The following is a 16,458-nucleotide window of genomic DNA, read 5'->3' on the forward strand; positions in this document are numbered from 1 at the left end:
GTCACAAACGTAAGGCTGTCCAGAGAAGGTCTGGAGATGGCATCAAGGTACCAGTCCTGTCCTCTTGATTTTGTAATTAGATAGCACAAGTGCAAAAGCGATATTTCCATGATTACTAGTTCTACACAGCAAACCTCTATTCAGGTTATTCCAGTATTTGCAACAAGCAACTATCAAATACAATCCAGAAGAGATAATTGGGGGATAATAGGGGTGGAAGCAAAATCCCACAGCAGGAAATACATGTTTAAAATGCAGGTGCTGTATCTGACTGACCGGGGACATAGATTGAGTTATTATAGACAACATGCTTAATTCAGTGTACAGCTGCAGACAAGAGCTGCTTTTGAGATGATACCAAACATGTTGAACTTCTACATTTAAAGTAACAGAGTTTAATTTGATCAATTTGGAATATGCTTTTAGGGATCCTCATGCTGGTAATTCCATGTTATAGCTTTCCCAGATACATCTCACTTCAGTTGGCTCCTCTATTAATACAGATCATAGAATCATAGAATCGTTAAGGTTGGAAAAGACCACTAATGTCATCTAGTCCAACAGTCAATCCATCACCACCATACCACTAAACCACATCACTCAGTGCCACATCTCCATGGCTCCTGACCACCTCCAGGGACAGTGACTCCACCATTTCCCCAGGTAGCCTATTTCAATGCCTCACCACTTTTTGAGAAGAAATTTTTCCCAGTATTCAACCTGATCTCCCGCTTGAGTGACTTGAGGCCATTACCTCTAGTTTTCCTCATCAAATACAATTGCTTGTCATTCAAAACACCCTCCCAGAGGAAGTTCATAGTCCACCACCAGAATTCCACAGCCTTTGTTTTCTCTGGATGGAACCAGACAGTGGAAATTACCAGGCATGTTACTTGGGGGATGCAAAGGGTACAAAGACAGAGCCGGGTTCTTTTCAGTGGTACACAGTGCCAGGACAACAGGCAAGGAACACAAACCAGAACATCAGGATTCCATCTAAATATTGGGAAGCACTTCTGTGCTGTGCAGGTGACAGTGCTGGCACAGGTTGCCTAGAATGTGTGGAGTCTTCTCCTCAGAGATCTCCAAATCCACCTGGATATGGTACTGAGCACCCTTCTCTGGGTGGCTCTGCTTGAGATAGATGGAACCAGAGCTCCTGCCAACCTCAGCCATTGTGACTCTGTGTTTCTGCAAAGCTAGGAGTCAGCTCCTTTCTCACTGCATCCATCTTGGAGATGGTTTGTTTGTTTGTTCTGCTCTATTGAAAGAACTCCTCTGGAGTGGACAAAAGTTAGTGTTTGCCCAAGGCTGGGAAGCATCAGCAGCAATGCCACAGCTCTTCCGTGTTGCTCTGGACAAAACAGAGCTGAGTCCAGCAGAACAAGTGACTTCATTTTTGTGTAAAAGAGTCTCCAGCCTTAATATTCAGGCAACAACATGCAGCTCCTACCACTAACATCACCCTGCAACCGACTGTGTTCATTGGCATGCTCGCTTGTTTACTTAGGTGTGTGACAGGCTTCCGTTGTTATTTGGATCAGACCTGCCTCATTATGTTCATTCCAAGCACTGCTTGCATGCTGTTTTGTAGACATCTCCTAGACATGCAGGGCACCAAGGGGATTAATAACATTCATCCAAATGTTTTCCCAGAGGTTGGTGTGAGAAAGAAATATTCATATTGACCTCACAGACTTGGGATACAGATCAGATGTACTCAGAATATGGAGAGAGCTAAGACTTGATGTGATGGAGGGAGAATATCACACTTCACAGGATTTCAAGCTGGAGACTTGGAGCCTTGGAGATTTCTTTTGTGGAGACTCAGTGTTATTTCCTCTACCATGAGACCAAGGAGAAACTGCTCTGTGCAGTCTGAGGCCTACAAAGAAGGGTACAGAATCACAGAGTTAAGAATCACAGAATCACAGAATCACAGAATGGCCCAGGTTGGAAGGGACCTCAAGGATCATGAATCTCCAACCCCCCTGCCACACAAGCAGGACCACCAACCTCCACATTTAACACTCGACCAGGCTGCCCAGGGCCCCATCCAATCTGGCCTTGAACACCTCCAGGGACGGGGCATCCGTAACCTCTCTGGGCAGCCTGTTCCAGCACCTCACCACTCTCTCTGTAAAGAACTTCCCCTGACATCCAACCTCAATCTTCCCTCCCTCAATTAAAAAACATTTCCCCTTGTCCTGCTGTTATCTGCCCTTTCAAAGAGTTGATTCCCCTCACGTTTGTAGACTCCCTTTAGGTACTGAAAGGCTGCAATGAGGTCACCCTGCAGCCTTCTTTTCTCCAGGCTGATCAAGCCCAGCTCCCTCAGCCTGTCTTCGTAGGGGAGGTGCTCCAGACTCCTGATCTCCTCTGGACCCTCTCCAATAACTCTCCGTTTTTCTTGTACTGGGGGCCCCAGACCTGGACACAGTATTCCAGATGGGGCCTCACAAGAGCAGAGTAAAGGGGGACAATCACCTCCCTGTCCCTGCTGGCCACCCCTCTTCTGAAGGAGCCCAGGATACCATTTGCTTTCTGACCTGCAAGAGCACACTGCTGGCTTATGTTAAGTTTTTCATCCATCAGGACCCGCAGGTCCTTCTCTGCAGGGCTGCTCTCAAGGACTGCTCCTTCCAGTCTGCATAGATGCCTGGGATTCCTCCGGCCCAAGTGCAAAACCTTGCACTTTGCTGTGTTGAACCTCATTAGGTTCAACTAGCCAATGTGCTGTGAGTGATTCAGGTAGTAATCTCCTGAGGTGATTTTTTGGGCAAGGTGGCCCTTGATTACCTCTTCTCATTGCAGAAGACGTGTATATAGGTATTTCCTAAATGAAAGTAATTTCAGATAATGATGTTGTATGTACGCATGTGTATATTTCTTGTGGATCTGCTTAATAGATGGTAGATGGGCATTGCAGAAAAACAACCTACATGCTACGACTATAATGAAATATCACCTCCCCATCCTTTGTACTCTGCTCATGGCAGCAGTGTGGGTCAACAGACAAGGACAGGTTTAGCCAGACATTTGGTGAGAGTGAGGATCAACTATGGTGGGTCTGGTGGTCCTGGTGGAGCTCATGAGTACAAGCAGGGTCTGGAACAGTAATGTGAACACTCGAATAAATCACCTGAGCATGAATACAAGCAGGGCGTGAGAAGAGAAATACAAAAGTGTATCTTTAGTAGGTGTAGTTAATATCAGCATGATGGGTTATAACTTTAGCATTACACTTAGAAAGAAAGAATAGGGACTATGTGTCCACTCTTGTTGAATGGATGCAAAACAGCAGTTCACCCCATGGAAAGGAAGAAGCTGACACATAGTAAACATGACATTCTCCACACCCCCAACTCAGGAAAAAATTAGATTAGTAGAGGTAAGAACTTGCATATAGTTGACTTAATACTCTTGTACTTTGACCAGCATAGATTAAAGATACTTGCTCACTTTCCTCATTGCATATGTACAACCCCAGATCTGCCATTATCAACTCTAGAACTAGAGAAATAAATATTAGTTTCATTATATGGTCAGGTAAGGTTCATGCTATTTTTGGATGAAGACAGGGTGCAAAATCCATGAATGATTTCATTAAGGAAACAAAGATTTACAAAAGAATTTACCAACACACAAGTGATGATTGGAAGAGTGCGGTTATACTCCCAGGGCCAGTTGGGCATGGGAAATTGGAGGCTTTTTGTTTTGCTTCTAACAAGAAGTAATTCCACAAGTGGAAATCATGTTTATGACCCTTTTCATAAACCTTTAAAGCTACTTGTTTCTGTTGGACACTAAACAGGATTTTGGCAAAGGACTGACAAAGGAATAAGCTTAACACTCAGTGAAAAGCACTGTAAGAACTGGATAAAACCTTGCAACTTTTGACAATTATTACCCTTAAATAGGTAATAGGTTATTACAAGGAACGATCCCGAGCAGTAACCATCTGCACTCACAGCTATTACTAATTCATAGGCACTTAAACAGAAACATCATTTCAACTTCAGCCCTTTCCAAAATCAACATTCACCAAGCTCTTGTTGAAATCAGCAGGCACAGGGCCAAGACTACGCATTCTTACCAGTATCTTCAGCTCCACTGAGCTGAAGGTCTACCAGCTAGAGCTGGAGTTTTTCGCACATGGCTGAAGCCTGCTGGGATGTGGGAGTGGTATCTGAAACCAGATGACTCTAGGTATGGTTGATTTGTCGTACCACTGACTTACAACGTTACTCATTGTCAACTAATGTTTTTCAGTTCTTGTAGCCACACTGACAAACCTATCTTGCTTTTCCATTCTACATTCACTTTTTAGATTTCTACTGATCACAAAACTGTAGGGGCTGGAAGGGACCTCTTGAGAACATTGAGTCCAACCCCCCCCGCCAAAGCAGGCTCCCTACAGCAGGCTGTGCAGGTAGGCCTCCAAGCAGGTCTTGAACATCTCCAGAGAAGGAGACCCCAAGACCCCACTGGGCAGCCTGTTCCAGTGCTCTGTCACCCTCACTGTGAAGAAGTTCCTTCAAATATTTGTGCAGAACTTCCTATGCTCCAGTTTATGGCTGTTTCCCTTTGTCCTGCCCCCACTAACCACTGAAAAAGGTCAGCCATGTCCGTCTGACTCCTGCACTTAATTATAAACATTAATAAGATCACCTCTGAATCTTCTTTTCTCAAGGCTGAACAGACTCGGGTCACCTAGCCTTTCCTCACAGGGGAATTGCTCCTTTAACATCTTTGCAGCCTTCTGCTGGACTCTCTCCAGGAGATCCTTGTCTATTTCGCACTGGAAAGCCCAGAACTAGATACAAGTGACACCTGACCAGGACAGAGTAGAGGGGGAAGATCACCTCCCTTGACCTAGTGGCTACCCTCCTTTTAATGCACCCCAGGATCCCAGTGGCCTTCTTGGCCACCAGGGCACACAGTGCTGGCTCATGGCCAACCTGTTGTCCACCAGGACCTCCCGGTCCTTCTCAACACGTTTCCTCTCCAGTAGGTCATGCCCTAGCCTGTACTGTTACTTGCAATTATTTCTTCCCAGGTGCAAGACTCTACACTTGCTTTCATTAAGCTTCATCTGCTTACAGCTGCCCAGCCCTCCAGTCTTTCCAGGTCTTGCTGAATGGTAGCACAGCACGTCTTTGAAATACATGGAGGAATGAACTAGGCTGTAAAAAATGCTCCTATTCAATCTTTATTTCTACAGATTACTCTAGGGCAATCAAGTCATATCTTACATTGACAGTTCCACACTTGGAATCCATTCCTGGACCTCAGCTTTCCCAGAAGCCATAAAATGGACTAGTTCCTTCAGCTGTTCTCTAACATTTAGCTGTATAATGTAGGCACAGGATTCTAAAAGCAGATACTTCACTTCTGGTCAAGTGCTTGGTCATCAGACAAACTGAAGCCCTGCTGCCACATCTGCCTCCAGGTTTCACCTATTCCACTACTCTGTCATCCAGGGTCAATATACTGGCCTTGTACCTTCCCCATTAGCATCCCATAGCACACAAATGGACACTTTTCCAGAAGTTTCTTCATGGAACATACAGCAGTCTTATCTCTGTCCATCACAAAGTCCTGACAAAAAGTATCCCAACACTTCCAGCGCACTGCAAGCTGCACACAGAGAGTGAGGATGTTATATACTATAGTAGCAAGAGGCAAGTATATTGTCCATTGCTTACATAAGATCATAAGGAATCAAAACTTCATTTAAAAGCCTCTGATTTATCTTCCCTTTTCTCTGTTTTCCACCAGGACTCACTCACTGACTTAGTTTACAGCAAAGAACTGTTAAAAAGTACTGCACTGAGAACTGTTATGGATCTCAGCTGCCAGGAAATGAAGTGTGAAATGGCAATAAAGTCAGAAAGCACAGCACACTTTCAAACCCTGCTCTCAGTGGCCTAGTTAAGAGTTCTCTCAGAGGGCTGATGGACTTACCTCACAGGGTGCTGGGATGGTCTGTCTGTGTGCAGATTGCTGGAATATCCAACTTTCTACCTCCCAAAACTTCTGTTGTTTCAGAGAGATGATAAGGAGAAGGAAGGTCCACAGGATACAAATTATATTTGTATCAATTAACTGAAGAAAAAAAAAAAAACAAACTGAAGCAAGATTTAGGGTCAGAGAAGTTAAGGTAATCAAGTTTCTTGACCGCTTTTGGATTTCTTCAGTTTAAGGCAACATGAGCTGTTGGATATTAGGCAGTGCTTTCCGGCTTGCAAGAACCTACTATTTCTCTGTTCAAGGAAATAAATCACTGCGTCAAAAACAATATTGAGATACAGAGAAGGACCTTGACAGTCTGAAGAAAAAATTCTCCCAGACCAACTAAAACTGCCAAGTATTATCAGCCAGACTAATGTTATGCTTTCAGACTCCCCCAGTGTTTGCCAACAGTAGAAGAAAACTTCATCCCTTCTTTACAGGGTGCAGTAGAGAGAAAAATGTTACCAGTCCCAAAGGCTTTATTTTAGGGCTTCTGTGGTTTACACTTAGACTTCATTTACAACACCAGAATACCAGCACAACATAAGGGAACTGTCCATTATTGGTGATTTTCAGCCTTGATCATCAGCTTCGATTAATTATTTTAGTGGTAGTCAGTTCACATGTTAAAATAATTTCCCAATTAAATTCTATCCTCTTCAGCAAGGGAGAAGGAGTGGAGAATGTATATGGCAGTCAACTAGCTTCTCCTTCCCCAAAAGGAAGGACTATAGGTCCCTCCACCATGATTTCCATGATTCCTGCATAGCATAATTTCTGTTCTCTTGGGAGACCTTGGTCATCTTCAAAACAAGGACTAAAAAATCTACAATTTCAATTTTTTAAAAAAAGATCTATAAAAATTGCTAGCACTATCAGTCCAGTGCCAATTTGAATTGCCTTTGGTTTAACCTGTGCCTTACCCTGAAAATCCATCTACCAGTGAATAATCTTTACGATAGTCTTCCATCACTGGATAGTGTGAAGCAAAGCTCACAACAAGCTGTGCCCCTTCCTGACACCCCACACTTATTTTGTTGTTGGTTCCAGGCTGGAGAGCTGGTGGAGTGCATTCTTGCCAAGCCTAATCTTAAAATCATAGAGATTTATACAGTTTTGTATCAGCCCTTCATCCTAATTCTAGAATTGGGCAGATGGCAGAAAGCAAAGTGTATTCTAAGAGTATGTATTGGAATGCCATAAGAAAAGATAATGACTAAAATTTGTTTTCATAGTGAAATATTTAATATGCATGACATACACTACACAATTACACACATTCTTAACATGAAATGGAAAAACGTTTCCAGAAGGCATCATCTTCCAACAATTCTTTCAAGTGAATGCCAAAGGAGGGGAAAAAAAGCTAGGAAGATTTCTGTATAGAACATACCATCATTGTCTCCAAATCTATCAGATGTGTTTTCATGAAAATTAGAGTCAGGTTAAAAGAGAGGCATCCAAAATTTATTTTTTCTTAGGGTGGAGATAAGTCAGTGATTCATGTAAGATCACTGTTTCACGTAAGACATTCTGTTTCCATTAGGGAAAGTCTGCCTATGACAGCTTCCAAAACATATTTGTCTGTATTTACAGTTTCAATTAATGTTTAGTTTAGGCTAGATAAGATAAAATATCCCATAGAGGAGGGTAAAACTATCCCGATAGTATATCCAGCAACACCAAAACCTGTTCATTTTTAAGAAAATGTTCTTATCTGCTTTCTGATTTCTGTTCCATTTGCTTTCTGACCATATTTCAATTACTCGTCCACTCCTCTTGCATGTATGGCGTGTGAAGCCATCCCAAACCAGCTGCAGTCCAAAAGCCTCCCCTCTGTTTCCAGACTCCTATATCTGCCTCTTCAGTCATGAGCTCTCTATCTTTCTCCATATAGTTTTAGAAAATTCACTATGATTGCTGATTTAAGAGCCTGGTGCTAACTTAACATTGAAAATGATATGTCATTATTCCACCATCACTGTAGATGTCTATTTCTCTGACTAATCACGTGAAAAAAAATGCTATTATTACTTTCTTGTCTATTAAATGCTAGGCAAGCAACAGACAGCAACACAAACTAATTACATTGATAAGTGGTGTCCCTCAGGAGACAGCACTGAGTCTGACGCCCTTCAACGTCATCACGAGTGAACGGCAGTGGGACGGAGCGCACCCTGAGCAGTTTGCGGATGACACCCAGCCATGCGGTGCGGTCGACACGGCCGAGGGACGGGATGCCGTCCAGAGAGACCTGGCCAGGCTGAGCGGTGCGCCCAGGGGAACCTCCTGAGGCTCAACACATCCAAGCGCGAGGCGTCGCACCCGGGTCGTGGCAACCCCCGCTGCCAGTACGAGCCGAATATACTGTATATAAGGAAGAAATTTTTTTGCAACCTGGAATAGGTTGCCCAGAGATGCGGTGGATGCTTCATCCCTGGAGACACTCAAGGTCAGGGTGGATCAGGCTCTGAGCACCTGATGGAGCTGTGGGTGTCTCTGTTCATTGCAGGGAAGTTGGACTATGTGTGTTGTAATACTCCCTTCCAACTCTAATGATTCTATGATTCTACAGTTCTATGATTCTACATTCTACTTTCAGGCTGGGATTATATCTAGGTTTTACAATAAAATGAAGATTGCTAGTATCACCCATTCACTATTATTACATTTATTTTTGAGTGACACTTATTTCAGACAACACGCTGGCAACATTTCAAGACTCTGATCCAGGAATCTTCAACATATGGGCTCTACTAATGTGCTGAATAGAGGTAGGGTATAGCAGAGCAGCAAGCAGGAGAAAAGCAGACATTGCAGTGAGTCAGCTGCTGTGGATGCAGACATCTGTACAAAACCAGGCAGTGATGTGCAGCCCCATGCCCTGGGCAGGTCTCAGGAAGCTGGAAACTACAGGCTTGTTGTAGGTTCCACTCTTAATTTCATGCACCCAAAGCACTCATGGGATCTTTGTTCTATTCACTAGTTGTTTTTTTCCTAGATTTCTCTTTGAGGCTTATTTCAGTAGTTGATTTTCCTCCCCTGACTTCTACAGTACTTCATATATTTTTCCAGGGATGCTTTCCTCTCCTTTTCTGCTTCTTTTTCCACTTTCATAGTATTCATTTATGCAGCAATGGCCACTTTCCCATCATTCCAGGTATCAATTGCACCAGCGACAGGCTGTCTGTTCTTCCAGATGAACACAAATGGATAACACAGAATTAGACTAACTTCACTTCTGTAATTACTCAGTCAGTAGAAGGAGACATTATATGTGATATTAAACCATCAGGAAGGAGCTTTGTCTCCTGCTTTGAAGTGCTGGGCCACTATCAAATTTCCTATCCTTATCAGTGCAACCGTCTGTGTGGCTGGTGATGTGTCCAAAACATTGGAGGAATAAAAGGCCCATAATTTTCCATCAACTTTTCTCATTATAAAAATGCCATGTAATATTTCTGCAGTATTTTCTGTTGCTAAGACGACTCATTACACATTACATTCCATTTAAGTAACTGTTTGTAAAATGCTGACCCGCTCTGTTTTTGCTGCATGTCATCCATTCCTGTTGTCTGTGAAGGGTTACAGACGCAATATTTCCCTCAACTATGCTGTTCATTATGACCAATGGTTGCCCTGATGCAGTTCAAACCTAACTGCTCGCAAAAAGAGCATCAAAATGTCTGATATCAAATGGCAATCGGCAGTTTCTGCTGAAAACCAGAACTCTGCTTCATCACTGAAAGTTTAAGATGTAATTTTACAGAAGATATGCAAAGAAAAACAACTTGTAATGCACAATTTACTAAAAGTTGCTAACTGCAAGATAATTGAAAACATCATCCTTCCTCTGCTGGTAGTTACACTCACTGAATTTTAGACTGCTTTGATTACAACTCGAGCTAGAAATGCATTACAGATGTTTCACACTGACACCCAGCTGAGGTGCACAAAGTCTGAGCAGACATCAGTTTCATCACTAAAGCGTTGTTCTCAAACACATGGGTTCCAATTTGTACAAGGGCTTGTGATTCACGGGAGGTTCAGAATAGATATCAGGGAAAGGCTCTGCCCCACAGGGTAATGGGCATGGAACAGGCTGCCCAAGGCAATGAGCACAGCCCCAAGCTGCTGGAGCTCGAGAGGTGTTTGGACACTGTTCTTAGAGATAGGGTTTGAATTCTGAGTAGATTTCTGTGCAGCCAGCAGTCAACTTCAGTGATCCTTGTGGGTACTTTCTGACTTGGGATATTCTATGCTTATCTGATTATTTATTAGTTATGGTGTGAGACATCCATACATCTGCCTTTGATCCTTAGAATGCAGCTACGGCAGAGATAGGCAAACTAATATTCAGGTCTCCCTCCTTGGAGAACAGCCTTTGTGAAGAAAACGAGAAAAAATAAGCAAAGAGGGTTACAGCACAGTTCATTTACTACCAGTGGATTCTCATCACATCCGTTCTGATTTTACTGACAACATTCATCCCTGCAGGCCAGTAGCATGTACAGGGTGGGCATATCCCCCTGAATGCAAGCGTCTGAGTCCACACTTCCTGCTAGAGATTTGGCTGAGACGGGGGGCAAAAGGAGGATGCTTTCCTTGCTGAATCCATGCCAAGTATCAAAAGATACTTCCAAGTCACATATCATAGAATCAAAGAATGGCTTAGATGGGAAGGGACCTGAAAAATCACCCAGTTCCAACCCCTGCCATGGGCTGGTTTCCCCCATCAGCTCAGGCTGTCCAGGGCCCCATACAACCCAGCCGTGAGCATCTCCAGGGACAGGGCATCGCAGCTCTCTGGGCAGCAGTGCCAGCACCTCACTGCTCTCTGAGGGAAGAATTTCCCATTAAAATCTAATTTAAATCCCCCCTCTTTTAGTTTAAAGCTCTTTTCCCTTTTCTATCACTATTGGACTATCAGACTTATAACAGTTCCTGATAATTTTAGGCACTTACAAGTCAAATAGGTACTACAAATTCTTTAAGGGTTTTGAACTTTGATGCAAGGTACACACAACCAACCTGCTTCATATTTCTGTGTCTTTTTATGGATCTTAGCTCCTCTTCCTTGCATGTTTTCTCCTTTGGTAACAGTTCTTTAGACAAAGAGTGCATTTTATTTCATGTAAGGAATGTGCCTACTGCGCCCTCAGCCCACCATCCAGCTTGAGGCCTCCTGAGGAAGAAACAAAAACCAAGAATAATAGAATAATGAGTTGTCTTTAGAATCCTCTTTAATGCCGTGTGCCCCACTGTGTGTCCTGTTTTAGTCCCCTCCTGTTGACTGATGACTGGGCATGTGAAAGAAGATGCTTGCTGCAGGGTCATCCTGCGGAGATGGGTTAGCTATTCTAACCAAGTTCTGGGAATAACAGTACATTCTTCCTCTTGCAGAAACAAGATACAATAATAAAGAATTTTAGTCAGATATTACACTGTGTTCTCATCTTTGGCGAGCCTGAAAACATTTTCCACATGAAAAGAAAATCAATAATCAATAAAGGATTTTTCCTCTTCTTCTTTTTTTTTTTTTTTTTTTTGTAAAAGTAACACATGCTGCTGAAAAACATCATATGAAATTACAAAGTCAAATGCAGTGTGTTTTTATACTGACCCATAAAATGTTTTTAAGCATTGTTTATTTTCAGTACCATGGACCACTGAGCATGCAGTAGATAGCAAGGCAGCATCTGATTCATTTTTATAGATATTTTTCTCACAAAACTTGATTGCATATTCATCCAAACACACCACATGCCAGTTCTTCTCCGTCTGTGATAGTAACGATTGCTGAATGCCATCTCATTTGCAGCAGTTTCCTATGAAGACAGGAATGTATCATTGACCCAAAAAAATAAAGGATTGTGATGCCAGTGGGTTCACTGTTTTTGAAAGGAAAAGCATCATGTTTTAAAGCATTCAATACATGCAGGAAGTATGCTTCAGAATGCCTCTCCTGGTGTGTTTTGTTTCCCTTGCTGCACTGCAGACGGCTCTGTATTGTTATTTTCCTTCTTTTCATACCCAAAGCATTTAATCCCTGCTCTTGTTGCATTCCAACACAATGGGAAAAAATATTTTGTCCTGCACTATGCATAGGAATTTCATCTGAAATGCTCCATTCTGCAGGTGAGAAAGGACAGAAAAAGAAGAGTCACTCCATGCTGCTGTGAAGGATAATCTTCTAGCAACTGCTGGGGTCGGACACTGTATCCAGTGGGAAAACCAATAAGCACAAAGGGTCCATCATCCATCAGCCCAGCCATAGGGAATCAGCAGGCCACAGCATTGTACCACTGGCTGTACAGCTCATTCCTTTCTTCTCTGCCACAGTTGGTTCAAGCCCAAGTCTCTGCATATGTGACTGTCTAAAAACACTCATAAAACAGAAAATTTTGCCAGCATGATTCCAGAGAGGCTGAGCTCCAACACTAAACAAATAATCAGGCACTTCAAATTCAGTTTTTAAGGATATTTAAAAACCTAACTCTTTCTCTAATGTGCTTCTGCCCTTGATGCACAAAGTGTCTCCTGCAGACTACTGAGCAACATATAGATGGATCCAGCTTGGTTAGCTTATTTATTATCTGGTTTTCCCATGCAGTAGGAGCAGAACCACTCTCCAGTTTTATACAGTACACTATAGTATATGCATGAAGACAAAATTTTAACTGTGTTACAAAAATCAGGACAAGTGGTTAATTCTCCTAAATCTCAGATCTGCCCTTTTTTGTGTGCCGTCTGGCCCCAGCAGTAAAGGAAAAAAGATTTGCTTTATATTCTGAATTTCGAATATATTTTGCTAGTAAGGTCTTAATAGATTACTGATTTTGCACAGCTACCCGATTCTCTCCTTTCATTTCTTTTTGAATATGCATGCATGGTGAAGGTAGGATGAAAGGATCAGATGTAATGTCCTCGAATTGCTCCATAGGATTGGATATTAGGAAACACTTCTCCAAAACTGTGGAAAGACATTGGCACAGGGTGGAGTCACTCTAGAGGTGTCCAAGAACCATGGAGGTGTGGTACTGAGGGGCACAGTGAACGCAGCGAGGGCAGGTAAGCGGTTGGACTTAGTGGTCTTTTCCAATCATAATGATTCTAAGCTATTCAGATGCATGCTTTCCTCCAGCCTGCTCTGCATCTGGGTTTCCTGGAGTGCTTGGGCTAAACTCTTTAATGGGCAGTGGAAGAAATTCTTCACATCAAGCAGCAAACGAATTGAAATAGTTTTACAAAGAAAAAGATAATATGAGTTAGAAGGACTGTGTAGGAAGTGGCAGATTTATCAGAGTACCCAAGGATCTATTGCCCTTTCACTCATCACAGAACTGAGCAGCAAATGCTCTGTCACTGACAGTAGCCTGCTCTGTCATGGCTAGGGTGATAAATCATCCCTCTGGAACACTGTGGCTTTATCTGGGTGCATGCTGAAGGCTGACCTGTGACACAAGGCTGACCAAACAAGTGAAAGGCTTCACTGTAGGCTAGATTTCACTCCAAGTTCAACTGCCTTAACCAGCAAGATCCAGAATAGCCTTGCAACCCTCAATGGGTGGCAAGTACTACTACATTTACCCCAAACTGTATCCAGGTACATATGAGCCATACTGGTGCAAGCCCTTAGTAGAATTCACATTCCAGCAGAATCTGGAAGATGTGAGGACAAGATCCATCTGTAGGACTGCCATCTTCAGTTTGCTGAGAATCCCTTTCCCTCAGCAACCCCTCTAGTAGCCAGGATTCAGGCCTTGGCTCCCCATCTGTTTGTCCTCCTTTGCAGCACTAATAAAAACATTGCATATGCTATCTACTGCTAACTACAACATAAAATAATTAAAAAGAAAGGTATATATTCTTGGCAGGTCCTTCTTAAACAAACAGGTCCAGGCTTCAGGCAAAGGGCCATTCTTGGCCAGGGGACATCTTGTAAGCCAGAGCATGCACCTGGAGGAGCCCCAGACTGCACCAGGAGACAGATGAAATCCATTATCACTTGGAAATAACAGTGGAGCAGTGAGTGAAGGTGCAGGTGCAGAGTGAGGGATGACAGGAGAATCCACTGCAGCCATAAATCTGGGGGAGAAGCAGATGTCTCACCCCACCTCTAAAACACACTTTCCTTAATGTGGCTCCAGCCAGGCTATGTCTCCTTTTTCAAGTGTCAAAAACCATTCAGCTACGAGTACGTGGTGAAAGCTGTCTGGTGCCACAGAACAGGAGGCAGAGTGGAGCTTGAAGCAGCACATTTCTAGGAAACCTTCCCATGCTTCTAAATTCCCCCAAATCCCTGCACTCCCTCCTTTCTCCTCCTTTCTTCCTTCCTTCCAGGCAGGAAGCACCTAAGGAGGAATGACAGCAGGAGATGGTGGGAGAGCTGATGAACTGCCTGACCTTTCCTACAGGAAGGCATCCCACAAAAAAAAAAAAAAAAAAAAAAAAAAAAAAAAGTTTCTTCAACTGCCCCAGTTTCTTCTTTCACTGAATTTTGAAGAGGTGAAGAAGGACCTTTCCTGCCTCTGAAGGGAAGGGAAGGGAAGGGAAGGGAAGGGAAGGGAAGGGAAGGGAAGGGAAGGGAAGGGAAGGGAAGGGAAGGGAAGGGAAGGGAAGGGAAGGGAAGGGAAGGGAAGGGAAGGGAAGGGAAGGGAAGGGAAGGGAAGGGAAGGGAAGGGAAGGGAAGGGAAGGGAAGGGAAGGGAAGGGAAGGGAAGGGAAGGGAAGCATAATGTTCAATCAATTTTAACTGTGAAATTTACTTACATGTTTTAGAGGTGGTTCAATGCTGCACAAGTGAGTCCAAATATCAAGGCCACTGGTCTGAGTACAGCTCTGTTTGCCTGCAATGCACCTGCAAGGTTGTCTGTATACTTGTGTCTGCTGTTGGCATTGCTCTCCTGCATCTCTACAACCGACAATCTATGCAGAAATGGGTGCTGGAGACTGAATTCCTATATATATACCAAACACCATATAGGTGTTTGGTTTCTTGGTCACTGAGACTAAGATCTGTCTGGAGCATCTGCTTTTTGGTCACACAATGTGGATCTTACACCAGTGCAGAGCTAGGATGTGACCAGGGAACAGTTCTGTAATGCTGGAGTTCAGAAGTGTGTCTATATTCCTGGGACAGACATAACCTAGTTTTCCGAAGAGAACTGAGAAAGATCTTGAAGCCTGAGCTTAGGAATAAAAGGCTTGTAAATTAAACATGCATGCATTCATAGGGTGGGAAGGCAATGCCACCTCATCAGCTCTAGTTCCATCTAAAAGGCAATGCTACAAACTAAGCAGAGCCGAGTAAATTATCTCAGCAGCAACAGTGCTGGTCTGAAGTAAGTTTAATAACTGCATTCTTCTGACTACTCTAATTATTAAGTATTTCAGTTACATGAACCATAGTTGAATGCCAATCCTCCTCCCAGTGGCTTTAGCGTGTATACGGGAAAAACAAAAAGTTTGTGCAGATAGCTCAGACATGGGGCTCAAACTTTAGAGCAATCACAGCATCTCTTACATAAATACCAAATAAATGGAATAAAAGAATGTTCTGAAGATAGTTTGGTGGAGTATGTACTGTATCAAATGATGAAAATACCTCTCAGGACTTGCCCCACATCAGGGAAGTGTTATGGTGTTATTCTCTAGCACAGCTATTCTCTAAGCAACAAGCTTCACACTGAATATAAGTACAGAATATGGACATTATGTCAGAAAGCATTGGATTTTATCATACAGACATGAATCAAAAAAGGTGTTTGAATAAATTTAACCCCTGATTATCTTTCAGATTCCAAAATAAAAATCAGTCTTGAGTCTGAACATAAAGCTCAGTGTAACTTTGGCTAAGGAAAGCTGAAATCCAGTTGAACAGTTTTTCATACAACTCTATACCTTTACAGAAACCTAACTGAAGAGCCTGGTTTACTGCTCCCAAATCAGAACTGATGTCAGAAAAAATCAAATAATAACCCATATGAGACACCATCAGTAACTGACTTCTGAATCTCAGAAAGGTTGAAGCCTAAAAGTGCTGTAACTGAGAAAACAAGATCTCATTTCAAGACGTTTGATTGGAATAGATGATCAGATGCCTGCTTTGGCCTTCCCACATGGAATTACAACGTACTTTTGGTTTCCTTACTGATGTAAAATAATCAGCTGTAATAGGATCTATTTTCAATGTAAATATCAGACGTTGCCAGAAAGTGAACAAACAGCTCTGATCACTGAGGAACTGCTGGAGCAGTTATGCAGTAATTCAGCTGGTGAGGTATCAGGTATGAGTATGAGTAATGGGATTTAAACATGAATTCTATGCAGAAATTCTGCGTGCTGGGTTTACTGCTTTGTTTGAAGGAATAATACCGCTGGTATCAACAGGAAATCAGGCGATTGTTCTTAGAGATCCCGTCAACTTTTACTTTAGGAAAAA

The sequence above is a fragment of the Tetrao urogallus genome, assembly GCF_951394365.1.
Source record: "Tetrao urogallus genome assembly, chromosome: Z".
In the NCBI taxonomy this organism is placed as follows: Eukaryota; Metazoa; Chordata; class Aves; order Galliformes; family Phasianidae; genus Tetrao; species Tetrao urogallus.